Below are 21,994 nucleotides of genomic sequence, written 5' to 3' on the forward strand. Positions count from 1 at the left end.
TTCATTCACTCATTCATCTATGTTCATCCTCCCACACATTGGGTCACCCACTTTCCTCCCATTTTTGTGTAATAAAAATATGTTCTTAGATAATTTCATACATGTATAAAAAGTGTCTTGATAATACCCATATTCCCATTCTCCCTCGACTTCTCTCAGACTCTCATGTTCCCCTTCCAACTCTATATCATCATATGCATGTATTTGTATATATCTCCCATTGATTCCAATGAGAACTGTCTGTGTGAACATGGATGAGGGCATGGCCACTGATTTGGGCAACCTACAGGATGCCTCATCCAGGAAAAATTTTGGCTTTCCATTCCCCAGAAGCCATTAACTCTCAAAATAGTTTCTCAGCTAGGAGCAGGGCTTGTGAGTCTCTCCTCAGTCCATGTTGGAATATTGACTGGCTTGATCCTGTGTCAATTTGTGCAGACAACTACAGTTGCTGTGAGGTCATTGTGCTGTTTTTGAGACAGGTCTTACTATGTAGCCCGGGATTGTCTGGAACCTGCCAACCTTTTCTGTCAGCCTCCTGATTAGTGGGATTACAGGCATGCACCACCACATTTCTGCATTTGTTAATTCAATCATCAACTCACTGATTCACTTCCTCATTCTTTTCTGCAGTGATTCAATTCAGTAACTTTTTCTTTCATTCATTCCCTCATCTATTTCTTGTATTCACTCATTCATTCTCATTTTTCTAGCACTGGCCCACTCACTTATCTTCTTTTAAAGTCTTTTTCTATTTATCAGTTAAATAATTTCTTCATGTATCTATTCACTGATAAATATGTTCATTAGTTAAATTACTTCACAATTATCACTCTATTACATTTATCTATCTATCTATCTATCTATCTATCTATCTATCTATCTATCTATCTATTGTGTCAGAGTACATGTGTATGGATATGCAAACCATAGCATGCATGTGGACATAGAGGATAAAGTTGTGAGAGTTAGTGCTCTCTTCCTACCATGTGGATTTCAGGATCCAACTCAGGCCTTCAGGCTTGGCACAACGTATCTTTACCTGGGGAGCCATCTTTCTGGCCCCTGTAATTATTTTTAAGTGCTAGGGTTGAACCAAGGCCTTATGTCTACTAGATAATCAATCACTCTACCACTGAGCTGTACCTTCAGTTTCCTAAATAATAATCTTTTTTCCCTGGTGCTCAGGATGGAACCTAGGGCCTTGAGTAAGCTAGGCAATAACTGTGACACTGAGCTGTAGTATTAACACCATTAGTTAAGACATTGACTGCATTTGTGTATTTACTCACCCAAACCAGCACACTTGGATTCACTCCCAAACCTGTTGATTTATGTATGCATTTGCCATTTTCTCATTTACTCCCTCAGATATTCCATTTATCTCTTCACTTTCATACTTACTCATGCCCTGTTTTATTTTCCTTTCTACATTTGGGTATGGTGTGATGTGCATGCGAATGTATGTTATTTTTGAATGAGTGGGGGGAAGTATGTGTGTGGTGGCCCAAGGGCATGTTGGGTATCATTTTCCATAGCTCTTATACCATGGCAACTCTTATAAAGGAAAAAATTTAATTAGGGCTGGTTTCCATAGCTCTTATTCATTAAGGAAGGATCCCTCAGTCAAATCTGGAGCTCAAGGAAGTGGCTCATCTTGCTAGCCAAATTGACCTGACTCCCCTTCTGAGGCTGGGTTGGCCTAGCCTATCAAGCATTACATAGGTTTTGGAGGGTCTACACTCTGGTCCTCATGCTTACATGATAAGTGTTTTAACCACTACTCCATCTTCCAACACCCATGTCCCCTTTTCACATTAATTTTTTTCAAAATTATTTCACTCTTCACTAGCTCATTCGTCTAGCAGACAGTTTCCCAGGCTTGAGACACAGTGATACACTGAAGTCATACTTTATCTTGAAGAAGTTTGTAAAATCCATGGGGAGACAGATGTAGACCACTATGTGTAACACAAAGCCATAGGTGCCATAGCAAAGCTCCAGCAGTGGTGGATGGACCCATATACAGTGGATGCTCCCTGGGAAGATGAGGAGTGAGCCATACATCTGGGCTTGAAAGGAGAGTAAGAACCTAACTAGATGTGAAGAGGAGAGAGGTACATCACCAACAAGGGAGAGAACAGGCAAAGCCTGAGAAACGCCGAGTGACTGGACAAGAAGGACTCTAGTTTCATTTTGGTTGCTGTGATAAAATTCTGACATAAAGAGCAAATGATTATTTATAGCCTCACATTTCTAGGTTACAGTCCATTATTATAGAGAAGACAAAACAGGAACTTCAAACATCACATCACAGTGAAGAGTAGAGAGAATCAACACATGAATCCCTGCTTGCTTGCTTGCTTGCTTAGTTTCAGCCAGCTTCTTCTATTATTACGCAGTCCAGGGCCAAGCCCATTAAATAGTGCTGCCCACAGTGGACTATCTCTTTCTACAACAATTTGCAATTAAGAGAGTCTCCCAAGCACATTCCCATAAGCCAACCTACTCTAGATAATTCCTCATTGAAACTGTCTTCTCAGGTGATTTTAGGTTGTGTCAAGTTGAAACTTCAAACTAACTAGCACAAAAAGCAATTTGTGGAAATTTAGAAGGCCAGAGATAGGGGATGTTTTAGTGTCTTGGTTAGGGTTTCTATAGCTATGAAGAGACACCATGAGCATGGCAACTCTTATAAAGGAAAACATTTAATTAGGGCTGTTTTACAGTTCAGTGATTTAGTTCATTAATTTCATGGTAGGAAGTGTGGTGGCATGCAAGCAGGCATGGTGCTAGAGAAGGAGCAAAGAGTTCTACATCTGGACCTGCAGGCAGCCGAAAGAGAGAAACACACTGGGCCTGGCTCGAGCATCTGAAACATCAAAGCCTGCCCCCAATAACACACTTCCTCCAACAATACCACATGTAGTCCAATGAGGCCATACCTCCCAAAAGTGCCACTCCTTATGAGCCTAGGGGTACCATTTTCATTCAAACTGCCATACTTAGTAATTAATGCCTAAGGACCGAATTCTGAAGGGAATAGTCATCTGGAGTTGAGCTGAAAGGGGCTTGAATGAGAGAATGAGATAAAGATTCCAGAAGGCTCAATGCTGATGTTGTAGGAACTTTTCTGCTTATCAGATGAGCAGTGAGTAACCAATGTGAGGTGGTACATTCATAGAATCCAATTGCATTAATTAGCTTTTCTGTTGCTATGACAAAATGCCCGGGAAAACCAATTTAAAGAGGGAAGGTTTATTTTTGCCTCACAGGTTTGCAGGAAACAGTGCATGGTTGGCTGGCTCCATTGCGTTTGGGCCATGATGGTGAATGGATATAGCCAATGCAGCTGCTAACTTCACTGCATCTAGGAAAAAGAGAGGGAGAGAGGGAGAGACTGCGGAGAAGACATGTCCTTCAAGGGTATACCCCCAATGATCTACTGCCTTTTACGAGGCCTTTCCTATAGTTTGCTCCCAATAGCTCATTCAGCTATGATTCCATCAATTGATAACCCATAGCAGAGATTGGAACTCTCATGAACAGTTAGCTTCTACAGGTCCCACCTCAGAGCACTGGCCTTCAACATATGAGCCTCTGGGGAAATATTTTGGGAGAAAACCCTAACAACAATGCTATTAAAATATTTTATTTTATATATGTGTGTGGATGTGTAAGTGGGTGTGCAGGTGTTTCTGTGGGTACCCATAGAGACCAGAAAGTGGTGCCATATCCCTTGAGCTGGAGTTAGAAGTGTTTTTGAGCTGTCCAGTGTGGATGATGTGTCTAAAATGAGAATTTCATCATTGAACAGCAAGTACTCCTAACCACAGGGCCATTTCCCCTGTGTCCCAGTGCTGGCTTTGATACTCAGGAAAGGTTGGGGTGGAGTTGTGGTTTCATGGTAGGTACTGTCTGGCTCCTTGAATCTATTTGGGCAAAGTTTGGGGAATGCCAGCTCCAGACCTGTGAGGAAGATCATCCTAATACATATGTGCCTTGCCCAGGTATGCACCTGTGGGCATCCTGTTCCTGATTGCTGGGAAGATTCTGGAAATGAAAGACATGGCTGCCCTTGGAGGTCAGCTGGGCATGTATACTCTGACTGTCATCATTGGATTGTTCCTCCGTGCTGGTGGTGTTTTGCCCCTCATCTGCCTTCTTGTCACCCATCAGAACCCCCTCCCATTCATTGGGGGCCCGCTACAGGCCCTCATCACAGCCATAGGTACCTCTTCCAGGTATGGCCTTTCCCGGAACTCTCCCTGAGTCCATTCTTCATCTTTCATAGGTTCTTTTAGGTACTCTCCTCTCCACCTCTCCAAACACCTCTTCTGGTTATACAATAGTATTGGGTAACTCTTGAAGCTTTCTACCGGTGGCCTATACTTGGGGATATAGTCTTTGTCTTGTGATGACTCTCATAACCTCCTTGTCTCTTTTGTTTCTCTAGGTTATAAGGAGGAGAGACAGATGCCAGTTCTTTGTTTAAGGTGGTACTGGGGGTGAAACACAAGCTCAGAGAGTCTTGGCTTCTTAGGCTTTCCTCTCCTGTTTGTGCTTTTAGGGGCTTAAAAAAGTGATCCTTATCTCTCACCATCCAAATTTAAAACAGCTTGACAAAGTATCCCAAGATCCAAACAGATAGGAGAAAATATTTTTTATTGTCCTCATGATGATTGGAGAATGTGCCTTTTGATCTTTGATCTGGGGCTAAATAGGATTGATACTATTGTACATAGAATTAAACCAATCAGATCAGTATGGAGCTAATCAGCCCCTGCTCCCACCTCCAGTGCTGTTTCTGATGCTTGGCAAAGGTTGAAATTGAATTGGGTGCTTTGCAGTAGGCAATGTCTTGTTCTAGGGCCAAAGACTTGAGTCCAAGCTTTAAGTTTCATAGCATAAAGCTGACCGCACAGGGGTCAGTTCTTGCAGACAACCTGACCCCAAATGAGATGCCTACTCTTTCTACTAAGTTGCCAGTCAAATGAAAGTATACTCTGTGAAGTAGTTGGGGAGAGCCCTAGCTGCTGTAGATTGGGTTGTTTCTTGTGCAGAAAAACACTCTGTCTTTTACTGTTCTACTTTCATTTCTGTTGCTGTGACAAAATACCCTGATGAAGGGTAGTTTAGTGTGTGAGGAAGAAATTTATTTGGCTTACAATTACAGGTTATAGCCCATTTCTGTGGGGAAATCTAAACAGGAACTTGAGGCAGCTAGTCACATCACACTCAGGCACAGAGAATAAATGCATGTTTGCTGCTTTCTTGCATATGCTCAGCTTGGTTTCTCCACTGTTAAATAGTTCAGGACCCCCTGCCTAGGGAATAGCACCACTCATCGTTGGCTGGGTTTTCTCATATGAATTAGTTAAGACAATCCCACATAGATGATTCCCATAGGATGACCAAACATAGTGACCCATGGAGACTCTCTTCTTAGGTAGTTCCTGGTTCAGTTCTTGATAATTGAAGTTAGCCATCATCTTTAGGCTTCGGTGTGGAAGTCAGCAATCTGGAATAGACTGTCATAAAATCTTGGTGTGAATGGGTCAAGAGACATTCCTCTGGGAATGTCTACCTCTGAGTTCTCTCTGCATTAGGAGTCCCACTCCCCCATGCACAACTGTAATTCCCACTTTCTACTCCTTGCTCACATTCCAACCTGTTCTCCATGTGCTAGAGGGGAGCCCTCCTTTGGCCCTTTGCTGCTACTGCCCTCTCCCCATCCTTCAACTCCCTATTCTCAGCCTCCAGAGCTCTCTTCCCCCAGCTCTGCAACCCTGCCTATCACTTTCTGATGCCTGGAGGAGGGTCTGGGTGTGGACTGACCCATCACCAGGTTCCTGCTGCCTGTGGATCCACTGTCAACATGGATGGCACTGTACTCTATGAGGCCTTGGCAGCCATCTTTTTTGCTCAAGTCAACAACTATGAGCTCAACCTGGGCCAGATTACCACAATCAGGTGAGACGATGAATATCAACTGAATAGGACAGGCTGGGTGAACAAGGTCTACTGACAAATTTCCTGTTTATAGTTGCATCTCATTCCTAACTAAGATATAAAATTATGTATATGCAAATATCAAAAAATCTGAAAAACAACAAAGCAACATGTGCAATATTTCTGATTTCCAGTATTTTGGATGAAGGATGTAGGATGCTCCACAGCATTTGTATCCATGGGGGATTTTTTACTCATCCATGTTACTTATTGTCTGCCTATCATACAAGAATGAAAATGTAAACACTGTGAAGGAAAGTATTTTCTTCGTTGGAAATTTCTTCCATAGACACATCCTGACTTAAGATGGTTTGACTTATGATCTTTCTTTCCCTCCCTCCCTCCCTCCCTCCCTCCCTCCCTCCCTCCCTCCCTCCCTCTCTCCCTCTCTCCCTCTCTCCCTTTCTCCCTCCTCCTCTCTCTCTGACCTGGCTAATTGGGACTGTAGGCATGTGCCATCATTCCTGGTAATGGAATAATATTTTGGCTTATAAGGATGTGAGTGTTATACATGGTCAGTAGAAACTACACTTCACATTTTTTTCTATTTTGTATGTGTCTCCCTGAGTCTGTGTTCACCTCTTGTGTGAAGGTGTTTTCTAAGATGAGAAGAGGGCTTCAAGTTCCCTGGAACTGGAGTTATAGGCAGCTGCCTGATACGGGTTCCAGGAATAGAGCTTGGGTCCTCTGCAAGAGCTGTAAGTGCTCCTAGCTGCTGAACTATCTCCAGCCACTTGGTTTAAAAGAGCTTAAAAATTACATTTGTGCCTGTGCACCTGCACGTGTGTGTGCTCTTGTGTGTGTGTGTGTGTGTGTGTGTGTGTGTGTGTGTGTGTGTGTGTGTCACAGTGCACATGTGGAGGTCCGAGGACCACTCACAGGATTCAGTTTTCCTCTTCTGCTATGCGGGTCCTGGGGACTGAACTCAGTTTGTCAGAACTGGCAGCACAGCATCTTTACCCACTGAGCCATCTCTCAGGGCCCTACACTTCTTTTTCTAATGGAATCTTTTCCTCCACTAGTGATGTGGTGGTTTGTTTTAATTGTACATTTGGCAGAATCTGGAATCACCTGAGGAGATAATCTCAAGAAGGGCCCATTGTCCTTTGGGTATGTTTGTTGGAGATCAACGTGGGAAGGTTCAGCCTAAAAGTGGGCAGTACTTCTTCCCTTGATTTGGTTCCTGAGTTGTTTAAAAGTTGAGAGAGACCAGACCCATAGGTATGCACACATTTTCTCTGCTCTTGACTGCGGATGTGTTGTGGCTAACGGCTTCAAGTTCCTTCCTTGACTTCTCTACAATGATGGACTATAACCTGGAATTGTGAGCTAAAATAAAACCCTTTCTCCCCAAGTTTCTTCTGGGCACATTTTTTTAAATCTGAGTAACAGAGGAGAAGCCTAGACAGGCACTGTCCTTGGCTCTTTTCTGTCACAATGAGAAGATAGGCATGTGTCTGCCATTCTCCTGATGAGGCAGGATAGGCTCTGAGTTCATGTCAAGGTATAAAGCTCATGAATGGAGTCTTCTCCCTTGAAGTCCCATTCTTCAATACCAGTCTGAGTATTTGCTCAACCACCATTCTGATAGAGTTGTCCTCTGTGCTAATCATCTCCCCTTGTTCTGTGTGTATGGCTATAGAAGCTAGAAAGGGGTTTCCTCAACTACTGAGGAGAGAGCTGGCATCTCGAGGGCACTACTGCCTTTGCTGGGAAACTCAGGGGCCTTCACAATACATATTACATTTTTTGGGGGGGGTAATTGGAGTTAATTCTGGAGTTTTAACATAGGCCACCTGTGACCCCATAGATCCTACTTTCAATTTCATATTAATTTGCGGGACTAGAAGTGGAAACAAGGATTTATACCTGCTAGACAAGTATTCTACCACTGACATAGATCGTTAGCTTTTTAATTTTTAAAAAAGATTACCTGAGCAAGAAATGGTCTTCCGTGGGCCAGAGAGATGGCTCAGGAGTTAAGAGAACTTGCTGCTCTTACAGAGGACCTAGTTTTGTTCCCACTACTTACATAACTGATGTTTATCACCCCAATTCCAGGAGACCCAATGTTCTTTTATGGACTCCATGACCACCAGGCACACATGCAGTATACAACATACATGCAGGTAAACATTTATACATATGAGAATAAAAAAACAAAACAAACAACTTAAATCAAGAAAGAAATAGGCTTCAAACCCAAGAGGGGCCGGAATGTCCTGGCCTTCAACGTAGTGAGCTCTATGTGCCTTTTTTTCCCTTTTATTTTATTTTACAATACAATTCAGTTCTACATATCAGCCACGGATTCTCTTGTTCTCCCCCCTCCTGCATCCCTCTCCTTCCCCCCAGCCCATCCCCTATTCCCACCTCCTCCAGGGCAAATCCTCCCCAGAGCCCCCAGGACTGAGATCAACCTGGTAGACTCAGTCCAGACAGGTCCAGTCCCCTCCTCCCAGACTGAGCCAAGTGTCCCTGCATAAGCCCTAGGTTTCAAACAGCCAACTCATGCAATGAGCACAGGACCCAGTACCACTGCCTGGATGCCTGCCAAACAGACCAAGCTAATCAACTGTCTCACCTATTCAGAGGGCCTGATCCAGTTGGGGGCCCCTCAGCCTTTGGTTCATAGTTCATGTGTTTCCATTCATTTGGCTATTTGTCCCTGTGCTTTATCCAACCTTGGTTTCAACAATTCTCACTCATATAAACCCTCCTCTTTCTCACTAATTAGAATCCCGGAACTCCACGCGGGGCCTAGCCATGGATCTCTGCATCCAGATCCGTCAGTCGTTGGATGGGGTTTCTGGCACGACTATTAGGGTATTTGGCCATCCCATCACCAGAGTAGGTCAGTTCCGGCTGTCTCTCAACCATTGCCAGCAGTCTATTGTGGGGGTATCTTTGTGGATTTCTTTGGGCCTCTCTAGCACTTTGTTTCTTCCTATTCTCATGTGGTCTTCATTTACCATGGTCTCTTACTCCTTGTTTTCCCTCTCTGTTCTTGATTCAGGTGGGATCTCCCATTCCCACAGGCTCTCTTTCCCTTGACCCTTTCCCTTCATCACTCACACTCATGTCCAGGTTGTTCATTTAGATCTCAGCCATTTCTCTGTAATTGGGTGATTCTCGTGTCTTTCTTAGGGCCCTGTTTTCCAGGTAGCCTCCCTGGTGATGTAAGCAGCAGTCCAGTCATCCTTGTTCCACATTTAGGATCCTCCTATGAGTGAGTACATACCATATTTGTCTTTCTGAGTCTGGGTTACCTCACTCAGGATGATTTTTTCTAGATCCATCAATTTGCCTGCAAACCTCAGGATGTCATTGTTTTTCTCTGCTGAGTAGTATTCCATTGTGTATATGTGCCACAATTTATTTATCCATTCTTTAGTTGAAGTACACCTAGGTTATGTCCAGGTTCTGGCTATTACAAACAATGCTGATATGAAAATAGATGAGCAGGTGCTCTTTTGGTATGATTGAGCATTTCTTGGGTATATGCCCAAGAGTGGTATAGCTGGATCTTGGGGGAGATTGATTCCCAATTTTCTAAGAAAGTGCCATATTGATTTCCAAAGTGGTTGTACAAGCTTGCATTCCCACCCGCAGTGTAGGAGAGTTCCACTGGTTCCACATCCTCTCCAACATAAGGTGTCTTCAGTGTTTTTGATCTTAGCCATTCTGACAGGCGTAAGGTGGTATCTCAGAGTTGTTTTGATTTGCATTTCTCTGATGATTAGGGATGTTGAGCATTTCTTTAAATGTCTTTCAGCCATTTGAGATTCCTCTGTTGAGAATTCTCTGTTTAGTTCTATAGACCATTTCTTAATTGGACTGTTGGTTGTTTGGATGCCTAATTTCTTGAGTTCCTTATATATTCTGGATATCAGTGCTCTGTCAGATGTGGGGTTGGTTAAGACCTTTTCCCATTCTGTAGGCTGTTGCTTTGCTTTGTTGACCGTATCCTTTGCTCTACAAAAGCTTCTCAGTTTCATGAGGTCCCATTGATTGCTTGTTTCTTTCATTGTCTGTTCTACTGGTGTTATATTTAGGAAGTGATCTCCTATGCCAATGTGTTCAAGACTACTTCCTACTTTCTCTTCTAGCAGGTTCAGAGCAGCTGGATTTATGTTGAGGTCCTTGATCCACTTGGACTTAAGTTTTGTGCACAGTGACAGATATGGATCTATTTGCAGCCTTCTACACGTTGATATCCTGTTATGCCAGCACCATTTGTTGAAGATGCTTTCTTTGTTCCATTGTATACTTTTGGCTTCTTTGTCAAAAATTATATGTTCATAGGTGTGCGGATTAATGTCAGGGTCTTCAATTCGATTCCATTGGTCCACATGTAGGTTTTTGTGCCAATACCAAGCTGATTTTATTACTGTAGCTCTATAGTAGAGCTCGACGTCAGGGATCGTGATGCCTCCAGAGGTTGTTTTATTGTACAGGATTATGTTGGCTATCCTGGGTTTTTTGTTTTTCCATATGAAGTTGAGTATTATTTTTTCCAGGTCTGTGAAGAATTGTGTTGATATTTTCATTGGGATTGCATTGAATCTGTAGATTTCTTTTGGTAAAATTGCCATTTTTACTATGTTGGTCCTGCCTATCCATGAGCATGGGAGATCTTTCCCTTTTCTGAGATCTTCTTCAATTTCTTTTTTCAGGGACTTAAAGTTCTTGTCATATAGGTCCTTCACTTGCTTGGTTAGTGTTACCCCAAGGTATTTTATGTCATTTGTGGCTATTGTAAAGGGTGATGTTTCCCTGATTTCCTTCTCAGCTTCTTTGTCCATTGTTTATAGGAGGGATATTGATGTTTTTGAGTTGATCTTGTATCTTGCTATGTTGCTGAAGGTGTTTATAAGCTGTATCAGTTCCTTGGTGGAATTTTTGGCGTCACCTAAGTATAGTATCATGTCATCTGCAAATAGGGAAAGCTTGAGTTCTTCCTTTCCAATTTGTATCCCCTTAATCTCCTTATGTTGTCTTATTGCTCTGGCTAGAACTTCAAGAATTATATTGAATAAGTATGGGGAAAGCGGACAGACATGACTCGTTCCTGAATTTAGTGGAATTGCGTTGAGTTTCTCTCCATTTGCCTATGGTCATACCACCCTGAATGCACCGTATCTCATCTGTATTTGCCTTCTTAATAAACAACTCTCCTTTTCCAGCCGCAGCTTTCTTGAATGACAGCTGACAAAAGTTGTGTGTATTTGAAGATGTGTTTCATGATGATTTGCTACCTGTGCACTCTGCAGATGATCAAAACAGTCAGGCTGATTATTTCATTTGTCTCCTATGGTTTCCTTCCTTCCCCCACACCCTCTTCTGCTGCCTGTGTCTCCTCTCTCCTCTTATTTTCTCATCTCCTCCTTATTTTCCCCTCCCTTCCTCTCTCCTTTCTTCCCTTCCTTCTCTTTTTCTCTCTCTGTCAGTCCTCCTCTTCTCCTCTCCCTTTCTCGGTTCTCTTTCTCTTTGCTGATAGTGAGAAGAGACTTCAGGTTTATTCTCTTTGAAATACAAACACGGCATCATTAGCCACACCCTCCACACCATACATTAGATTTCTGGAAGCCATTCATGTGGTATCTAGACATCTTGTACCCTTTGAGAGACATTTCCCCAACTCCCAGCCCATCTGCCCAGCATCACAGTTTCTTCTTTTTGCTTCTGTGACTTCAACTTTTTAAATTTAGTTTCACATCCAAAGAGAGCTCATGGAATATTTTTCTTTCTGTGTTGGCTTGGGAATTTAACTTAAGGTGCCCTTCCCTTCCCGATCTTCCAATCTTCTGTTCTCTCTTTCCTCCTGAATTCCCGCAACATCACAGCCACAACTGCTAGTGTAGGAGCACCTGGCATCCCCCAGGCAGGACTGGTCACCATGGTGATTGTGTTCACATCCATCAGCCTGCCCACAGACGACATCATGCTGATCATAGCTGTGGATTGGTTCCTGTGAGTGTGACTTGGCTTTGACCCTGGGCTCTTCTCATAACTTTTATGAAGGATTCTGCAAGGACATGGTTGTAGGATTTGAGGGGTTTAGGGAGGCATTGGGATGGTATGTTAGTGATGGCTTTGGACTCCAAGCCCATAGATTTATTATCTTTGGGACACAGGGTGAGGAGAATTCTGAAAAGGTGGTCTCCATCTATCAGCCCCTCCCCCACTCCTTGTCAGACCATTTCATACAAAAATCATACAAAAGTGTTCAAATATTTTTTAACTCAAAAATTTTAAACGGTTTTTTCCTTAGTGAAATCTTACTTCTGAAGAATTTTAGAAGTGAAAAGAAAACACAAGTTACCTGCTGCGTTAAATAGTGAAGAATTTTGACTTATACGATCACCTGTGATGATGGACAAAAGAATTTTGGTGGATTTTTGCACTGAACCCTATGAATGCATATGTTCTCTCTCTTCTCTCCTTCCTGTCTTTCCTCTGTTCTTTTTCACTAATTAAATTTGTTCTTTGACAGGTCAGGCATGTATGCAATGCTTTCTGGTTACTTTGCACTCTCTCTAACTCCTTCCCACCCGGTCAGCTTTCCTCCCTACAACTCTGCTCCCCACATTCATGTCTTCTGTTTGTGATCCACTGAGCACAGCAGAGCCATTTGTGTGTCTTGCTGTGAGACTGTGCCATGGAGCTTAGTAGGCTTGTGGGAGGGCGCACACCTGAAGACAGTGACTCCTAATCTATAAGCAGGGAGGAGCCACCCCTACCCTGTTCCTCCCCCTCCTCTCTTGCTTTCTTTCCTTCCTCCCTTTGTTTCCTTCCTTCTCCTCCCTCTGTCCTTTTCTTCTCTTCCATTCTCCCTCCCTTTTCTCCACCTGTCTCATTCCCTCCCTTCTTTTCTCCCTCCCTGCCTCCCTCCCTCTCTTCTTTCCTGCCTTCCTTCCTTCCTTCACTCCCTCCCTCCTCCCTCCTCCCCCTCTCCCTCTTTCTTTTTTCCTTCTTTCTTTCTCTCCTCTCTCTTTCTTCCTCTTTATACTTCCTACATCACTACCCCCTTTCACCATTTTTCCCTCTCTCATTTCTTTTCTTATAACATGGAATTTACATAAAATGCTAATTTTCATTCCAATGTAGGTACTGTGAGCAAGACTAAGTCCCATTTGTACAGAAGGACTAAAGTTCCATTTGAACAATCCCAGCCTGCTCCACACCTACATAGATTCATGTCAAACAGTCTGTATCAAACAGTCATATCTAATAGTCTGCACCAGACACTTGTACCTAATAAGCCTACACCAGATGCTCATGTTAAATACTCTGCATCAGATGCTCATGTTTAATACACTGCATCAGATGCTCATGTTTAATAATCAGTGTCAGATGCTCATGTTTAATAATCTGCAAGAGATGCTTATGGTGATATTTTATTTGTACTGAAATGTGATTTTATTTGTATGTTAATAAATAAAGTTGCCCAAGAGTCAGAGCTATTAGAGCCATAGCAAAAGCCGGGCAGTAGTGGCACACACCTTTAATCCTAGCACTTGGTAGGCAGAGCTAGGTAGATCTCTGTGTGTTCAAGGATACATCCAGCATTGGAGACACACGCCTTTCATCTCAATACCAACCATAGAAGACCTGGAGTTCTGTACAGACAGGCAGTGACTAGGAGGTCATGTGGTTGTGTTTACAACCAATGAGAAGGCAGAACAAAAACTCTATAAAAAAAGACAGACATAGGAAGTAGGTCTCTTTTGGAGAGGTAGGACCACTGCGAGAGGAAGGGTAAGGTTTTTAGCTCTTAGCTCTGACCTCTTGACTTTCTTCTTTGCATTGGTTCTGTGTTTCTTATTTAATAAGACTGTTGGTTACATCTACAGATGCTCATGTTTAATACTTTACATTAGATGCACATGTATAACAGTCTGAATCAGATCCGAATGTCTAACACTCTAGATCAGATTCTAATCTCTAACCATCTACATCAGGCTCTCATATCTAATCATTTTTAGGTTAGTCATATTTAGAAACACGAGTCACAAATTAAAGAAGAGTTCTGAGGATATAAGGAATGATGTTGTTAGGAAGGAAATCTGAGGAAGAGCAGGGCCTGTTCTAGATCATGTGGTTGTGAATTAGCCTAGAAGCCCTTCTAGTCTACTCTGGGTTCTTGAAGGAGCCTTTCACCCCCTCCCATTAATCTATTTTTCCTCCACCAGTGACTGGCTGCATACTATGACCAATGTACTAGGAGACTCAATTGAAGTGGCCGTCATTGAGCATTTGTACCAACAGGAGCTGGAGCTGAACAAGGCTGAGCTGACCCTTCCCAGCCTGGGGAAGCCCTACAAGTCACTCATGGCACAAGAAAAGGGGGCATCAAGGGGTTGGGGAGGTAATGAGAGTGTCATGTGAGAAGCTTCCAGCTCCGCCCAGGGAGGAGAGAAGGGACTGGGAGGGGGGTCCTGGGGACAATTTGTTGCCTAACTGACTGTGGGATGAACATACATGTTCTGTGTGGTTTCTCGAGGGGCTGCTGAGATAAAAGAGAAGGAATGAAAGGTCTCCAAGGTGTACTCATCACTGTTGCATTTGTGTGCTTCAAATGCAAGAACAACCTAAGGGAGGGAAGAATTACTTGGGATATGGTTCTAAAGGGCTTTAGTTCTCTATAGTGGGAAGGCATGGAAGAGCAGAGCAGCTCACTTCATGGTGGTCAGTAAACAGAGTCATGAGAAATGGGAAGTTACTAGGACGGGACACAGCTCTCCAAGACACACTACTTGTGACTACTTCCTTCAACTATCCCCTGCCTCCTCCTTTTGACCACTTTCCAATACAGCCGTCATAGTAGGAACCGTCAAGGGACTGATGCATTCATTAGGTTAGGGTCCTCATGATGGAATTATCTCTGAAAATGTGCTCACAGACACACAGAGGTGTGCTGTATACATTTTCTAGGCACTTGTTTCAGTCCAGTCAAGTTGACAAAGACAGTCTGTTATCACAAAGGTCTCTCTCTGTCCATTTCTGAGTATGGTGAGAACTTGAAGGATGGTGTGAGGATTTGGAATTAGGGGAAGGGAAATCTTCAAATTCAATAAGAAAGATCAACTGACATTCTTTTGTTGTGTGTTCAAGACAGGGTTTCTCCATGTAGTTCTGGTGCCTGTCCTGGATCTCGCTCTGTGGACCAGGCTTGCCCCGAACTCACAGAGATCTGTCTGGCTCTGCCTCCAGAGTGTTGGGAGTAAAGGCGTGAACCACCACCACCTGGCTCAACTCACATTCTTTGTGTTCTCCAGGAGAGGTTGAACTGACAAGAAAAATACCTATTATTTCTTGTGATTAAGTGATCTGTGGCTTTTGTGTTGAGGTCCCAAAGACCACCTTCAGATTTAATGATTCTTATTAAGACACACAAAACTCCAGAAAGCCATTCTCCTCTCAGATATGGTTCATTATGTGAAGGGCACTGATTGAAATGAACAAAGGCAAACTCGTTGGGACTGGGCTGTGCCAGACCAGATGTGCTCTCAGCTTTTGAGCCCTCGCTCCAGCTACTATTTTTTTTAAAGATTTAAAAAATTTCATTCTTCAAGAATTTTGTATATTTATTCAATGTATCTTGAACATAACCACTCTCTACTCCCCTTCCAATCCTTCTTAGAACTACCCCTACAAAACCCCTTCTCAAGTTCTTGTCCTCTTTTCGCATCCCACTCTGTCCAATCAATGCTTTCTTGGGTGCATTGATTTGGGATGTTCCACTGGATCATAGTCAACGTACCAGGTGCCAATTTCCTGAAAAACACTGACCTCCCATGTCAGCAGCCTTCAGATGCTAGGCTTTTCAGCTAGGGATGAGGCCACGAGTCTCTCTTCCATATATGCTGGAATTTGACTGGATTGATGTTGTACAGGTATTGTGCAAACAACCACAATGCCTTTCAGCCATTTGAAATACTTCTATTGAGAATTTCTGTTTAGCTCTGTAGCCCATGTTTAAATTAGATTATTTGATATTTTGCAGGCTAGTTTCTTGAGTTCTGTATATATTTTGGAGATCAGCCCTCTGTCAGATGTGGGGTTGGTATAGATCTTTTCCCATTCTGTAGGTGCCTTTTATCTTATTGTCTATGTCCTTTGCCTTACAGAAGCTTCTCAGTTTCAGGAAGTCCTATTTATTAATTGTTGCTCTCAGTGTCTGTGCTACTGGTGTTATATTTAGGAAGTTGTCTGTAGCAGAATCTTAAAGGGTCTTATTAATAAAAAACAAACTTGAGGCCAGTTATTGGGTGAATGCTGGATGCCAGAGAAGCAGAACAAGTCACAGCTACCTCACTTCACCAATTTCTCAGCTGATCCTGTTTCCTCAGACTGGAAGCCTGTCAGTCCTCATCCCAAATGAATCTCAGCTGAACTGCTGCTAGAAGCCTAAAAGCTAAACCAGCCAAATGTGTATAGTTTCTGGTCCTCGAGCCTTATATATCTTTCTGTTTTCTGCCATCACTCCCTGGAATAAAGATGTGTGTCACCATGCCTGGCTGTGTCCAATGTGGCCTTGAACTCACAGAAATCCAGAGGGATTTCTGCCTCTGGAATGTTAGGGTTAAAGGCGTGTGCTACCATTGCCTATCCTCTATGTTTGATATTGTTGCTGTCCTGTTCTCTGACCACAGATAAGTTTATTAGCGTGCACAATATTTTGGGGAATACAGTACCACCACATTTGTCTCCGGTGCCAATGCATTCCCACTTTCTCTTCTATCAGGTTCAGAGTAAATGGATTTATGTTGAGGTCTTTGATCTACTTGGACTTGAATTTTGTGTATGGTGACAGATATGGATCTATTTATAATCTTCTGTATGTTGACATCCAGTTTTGGGTGGGATTTGATTGTGTGTGTGGGGGGGTTAGTCACTTTTCATCTGATTGGATTTTTTTGTTTGTTTTGATTACTGGTTTTTTGATGTAGGGATTTTAAAGTTTTAAAAAGAAACAGAAAAAAAAGACTATGAATGGATAGGGAGGTGGAGATGGCCAAAGAAAAGTAAGAGGATGTGCAAAACATTTCATATGAAAAAGTAATTAATAAAAATTTTTAGGTTGTGATTATGTTCTCTCATGATTCACCTTTAAATTTTCCTCCAAATAAACTTCCTCTTCCACTTCATAATGTTAATTTTTTATATATTGTACTAATCTGGCAATTTTTTATTCTCTATATTTCCACTGAGATTCAGTTGTAATGCAATATATTAATTCTTTGAGAATGCCATCTAGTATATTTTCATCATAACCACTCCCAGACCCTACCAAATCCAGCTTCTACCTCTTCTGTCTTCTCCACAAGTCTGTGTCCTCTGTTTCTTAAATAGGATACAAGGCAACAATTGTACTACCCTTACACTCATAGTTGTAGGGTGTGATGGTTTGAATGAGAATAGCCCCAATTGGCTCATGTATTTACATTCTTGCTCATCAGGAAGTATAACTCTTCAAGAAGGATTAGAAGGCATAGCCATGTTGACATAGTATTGACCTTATTGGAAGAAGTGTGTTATTTCTGGTAGGTCTTGAGAGGTCAAATGCCATGCCAGGGCCAGTATTTCTGTCTCTCTGTTTGTCTGTCTCTCTCTGTCTCTGTTTGTTTTTCTTTCTCTCTCCTCTTTCTCTCTCTGTCTCTCTCCCCACCCTCCCACACATATCTCTATCTCTCTCATCCTCCCCAACGCCCAATGCCTGTGGATCTGGATGTAAATCTATCCACTACAGTTCCAATGCCATGTCTGTCTGCTTTCTGCCATGATGAACATGGACTAACCCTCTAAAACTCTAAGCAATCTCCTAATTAAATGATTTCTTTTATAAGAATTGCCTTAGTTATAGTGTCTCTTTATTGCAATAGAATAGTAACTAAGGCAGAAGTTGGTACCAGGAGAGGGTATTGCTATGTTAAGTCTCATCATGCTGTGAGGGGATCCTGCAAGCATCATGGCAGACAGAGAAAAGAACTGCAGAGAGATGAGAATGAAAACTTGGCTCAGGTTGACTTAATCAGTTTTGATCAAACTTTGGAGTCTAATGTCAGGTGGTTTATTGCCTGCATGTTTAAACAGCACAATTTGGGGACAAAATATTTGCCCAATGTAATACTATCCCTGGTGTATAATGAGGCATAATTACATTGAAACTCAACTTAAAGTAAATGTCATTTCATCCAAGAAGACGAGTTCCAGAGATAGGCTACCTGTATTAGCTTAAGGTCTAGGGAAGGATCTGGCCTGTTCTTGGTCATAAAGGTAATGTTGAAGTCATTTGCGCTATTAGGTATCTCAGGTCCTGGTTGTAGAAGCTTGATATGGATTGGACCAATAGATAATGCAGACCACTAGGCTGTTAATTGCCTCCAATTCCCAGATTTCTGGATGGAAGAACTGGAATCAATCCTGTCTTTTGAGAGGACAATCTTGTGGGCTTAACGTTCCTGGTTACCCTAGAGATCTGTGGGTGCAAAAACCTTCAATGTTACTTGTTGGAAGAATATGAAAGACTTTGGGATTTCAGAGTACAAAAACAGTTCAGTTCTTTAAATGGGGCTTAATGGGCCATTCTAGTAAGAGCATGGAAGACAGAAGTGCTAAGGGCAATTTTGACTGTGGTGTCCAAGCTCCAAAGTTTAGGAGGAAAATATTATAGGCTATCCTAGAGACCATTCTTGGGATACTTTGCTAAAGAATGTGGCTGCTTTTTGTCCTTGTCCTAAGTAACAGATTTTCTGCCCCCTCCCCATAATAGGTTTCTCTGCCAACATAGAAAGTCAGATCAAGCCAAATTGAAAAATTATAACATGTTTTCTTGAGCAAAGCAACATCTGGGCAAGTTCTCCAGTTCCAGACATTGAGGCCAGAGGAAGCACATCTACATACAAAAGCAGGGAAACTTTATAGGTTGTAGGCAAGGGGTGATGACATGTCTGCCACAAATGGAATTTGTGCCTAAATGTGGCAGGGACTTTGGCAGCTGGCAGAAATAAGGGAGGAAGTTGCAGTAGTCACTAAGAAAGCAGAACTGGGCTTTTTGGGCACTTTATTTGTTAGAGACTCAATGAGGGGGTAGAGTTTGAAGGGAGAGAGAGAGACAGAGAGAGGAGGGACAGAGAGAGAGACAGAGAGAGACACAGAGAGAGACACAGAGAGAGATAGATAGGGAACTTTCCAGATCATATGGTTATTAGTTATCATTCTAATGTAGATCCACAATTAAAAAGTAGCAAACAGGATAAGGAGAAATACAAAATGTACCATTTGAGGAGAAAAGAAGTACCAGAAAAATGTAATGTTGGGGCCAAGTCTTGTGCTCAAGGAGATTAAATGTTAAAAGTAAAGCACAGTGTTAAATGGAAGAAAGGGAGTGGTAACCTCAGGGCAAGACGTTATTCAGCTAATCCTGAAACCTGTGAAAGGAAAAGGACTGAGGGCTTTCCTAGACCTAAACAAGAGAAAGCTTATGCAAATTGAATTCAAGGAAAAGGCAATATTTCAGCCCCAGCAAGCAGAAGAACCTGGAAGCGTTAGCCATGAGGATTTGGCTTTCAACTCGAGAAGGATACAAAAAGGGGGTTATAGCCTCTTCTTCTGTGGTTAAGTGATGGGCCAACCTGACTTCATCTTAAGATTAAAAGCTATCTTGTAGCAAGGTCAAAATAAGCTCATTCTTGTTTTGTGGGGTGGTCTTTCTATATGTTGTGAATATGTGTTGCTACCATTGGTTAACAAAGAAGCTGCTATGTCTTATGGCAAGGCAGCATAGTGCTGTGGATATCCCTCTGTATAAATAAACACTGATTGGTGAGTAGCTAGACAGAAAGTATAGGCAGGACTAACAGAGAGGAGAATTGAAGAAACAAGAAGGGAAGGGAGAGACTGCCTGGAGCCCCCTCCATGACAAGAAAAATATATGGTACTAATAAGCCATGAGCCACGTGGCAAAGGATAGATTAATAGAAATGGCTAAATATAAGAGTAAGAATGATAGGCCTAAGCTAATGGCCAAGCAGTTTAAATAATGTAAGAGTCTGTGTGTATATTTTATAAGTGGGCTCTGGAACTGGCTGGATTTGGTGGGAGCTGGAGAGAAATTCTCAAGCTACAAATGGTGCCCAATGGGTTGGCAAGAGTTTCCACCTAAAACCTGAGTAAAAAGATTCCAAAACAGAGCTAAAAACTGTTTCTAGTTGTCTCTTTCAAGGTAGAGGCAACCTGCGTGTTTGAGCTACTATCTACTATGTCGGGTTCCTGGTGTGCACTCTCCACCTGCAGTATGGTGGGAATGAGGCCTCTGCAAGTGGCACATTAAGCTGCGTGGCAGATTTAGCCTTTGCTAGTACAAAACAAAAAGAGGTTTCTGGGCTACACACTGCTTTGATAGAAGCATAGACCCACTATTTCTGAGAGTTGATGGCTCTCAGAGCTGGTGGAAAATGTACCACCCCCATGTTGGGAAGCTGAATTGGGCAGAGCAAGCAGCAATAATGCTGTTTCAGTCTTGGAATGCTGCAGTTTCAAGCAATAGGTTCACCATAAGACTGATGTAGGTAGGCTTGAAAGAGTGAGAAAAAGGATTATACAGAGTTACATAAACAAACAGTTTAAAAAATAGTCTTTAAAGAAACAGAAAAGGTAATAAGCCACATAAAGCTGACTATCACACAGAGAATCTGGATTATGTTGTCTTTGATATTGGTAACTAAAGAAAAACATTTTATTGTAAAAGCTGTTGATTTATGCCAAAATGTATACTTTAATGGTACCTTGAATTCAAAATTTGGATGTAAGGATATGTTGCATTGGAAAGGAGTATCTGCTTTTGTTTCCACAGAAAGCCAGAGGCTATGAATTTGTTTCAGATTAAGATATAACAGGTTTGACCAGCCAAGATTACCTGAATTTTCTCTGATGACACCATGGCCCAGATGATCCAACATCCAGAACCATTTCAAGGCAACTGGCTCAGATGACACACCCTCATGGACTACCCATAATCCTAAAATTTTCTGCTGTGGGATGTTCTGTATGGCAAATGTGTTGCTCTGATTGGTTAGTAAATAAAACACTGATTGTCCTGTAGTCAGGCAGGAGGAAGTATAAGTGGGACAAGGAGGAGAAGAATTCTGGGAAGTGGAAGGCTGAGTCAGAGACACTGCCAGCCGCCACCATGACAAGCCGCATGTGAAGATGCTGGTAAGCCACGAACCATGTAGCAAGCATAGATTTATAGAAATGGGTTAAGATATAAGAACAGTTAGCAAGAAGCCTGCCACGGCCATACAGTTTGTAAGCAATATAAGTCTCTGTGTTTACTTGGTTGGGTCTGAGTGGCTGTGGGACTGGCGGGTGAGAGAGATTTGTCCTGACTGTGGGCCAGGCAGGAAAACTCTAGCTACAATTTACTACAACTCTAGCAGGAAGTAGTAAGAGAAGCAACGTCCCCAAATTCTCAAATATACCATGACCCCTTTGGAGATGGAATTGGCTCATTCCTTCTCTAAACCCAAACATATTTCTAAAATAAAAGGTTAAAAGATTCTTTTGTCCCATATCAGAAGAGCCCTCTGGTGTGGGACAGGAAAAAATCAATATTTTTATTTAAATCAGGTTTATTATAAATGTGATCTCTTTCTAAAGAAGAAAAGGAGATATGATATAGATATGATAGGATGAAAGGGTAGATTAATGAACCTAATTTTAAAGAGCAACTTGTTTGAAATGTTTTACATTGGTATAGATTTTAGCTCATTGATAAAATTTTAAAGTTAATTTTGTTATACTGTATATATATATTTCTATTCTCGTTTGAGGTATTATGTTTATGTAACTCATTTAGGTAGTAATGGATAGTTTAGACAAACAGATTAATAGTTAGTCATCTATGATAATCATACTTATAGCCATGTTAGCTAAGTCTTCTAGGTATACATAGATATATTTCAGAGAGACAGGT

The 21,994-nt window shown here is 42.1% G+C and overlaps 1 protein-coding gene across 1 annotated transcript in view; it reads right to left on the reverse strand.

Annotated features, from left to right (window-relative positions):
- Positions 1-21,994, reverse strand: part of LOC143270236 (uncharacterized) — a 285,186-nt gene that overhangs the window by 87,815 nt on the left and 175,377 nt on the right. The gene's annotated exons all lie outside the window — the stretch shown is intronic.

This window comes from Peromyscus maniculatus, chromosome 22, assembly GCF_049852395.1.
Source record: "Peromyscus maniculatus bairdii isolate BWxNUB_F1_BW_parent chromosome 22, HU_Pman_BW_mat_3.1, whole genome shotgun sequence".
NCBI lineage: Eukaryota > Metazoa > Chordata > Mammalia > Rodentia > Cricetidae > Peromyscus > Peromyscus maniculatus.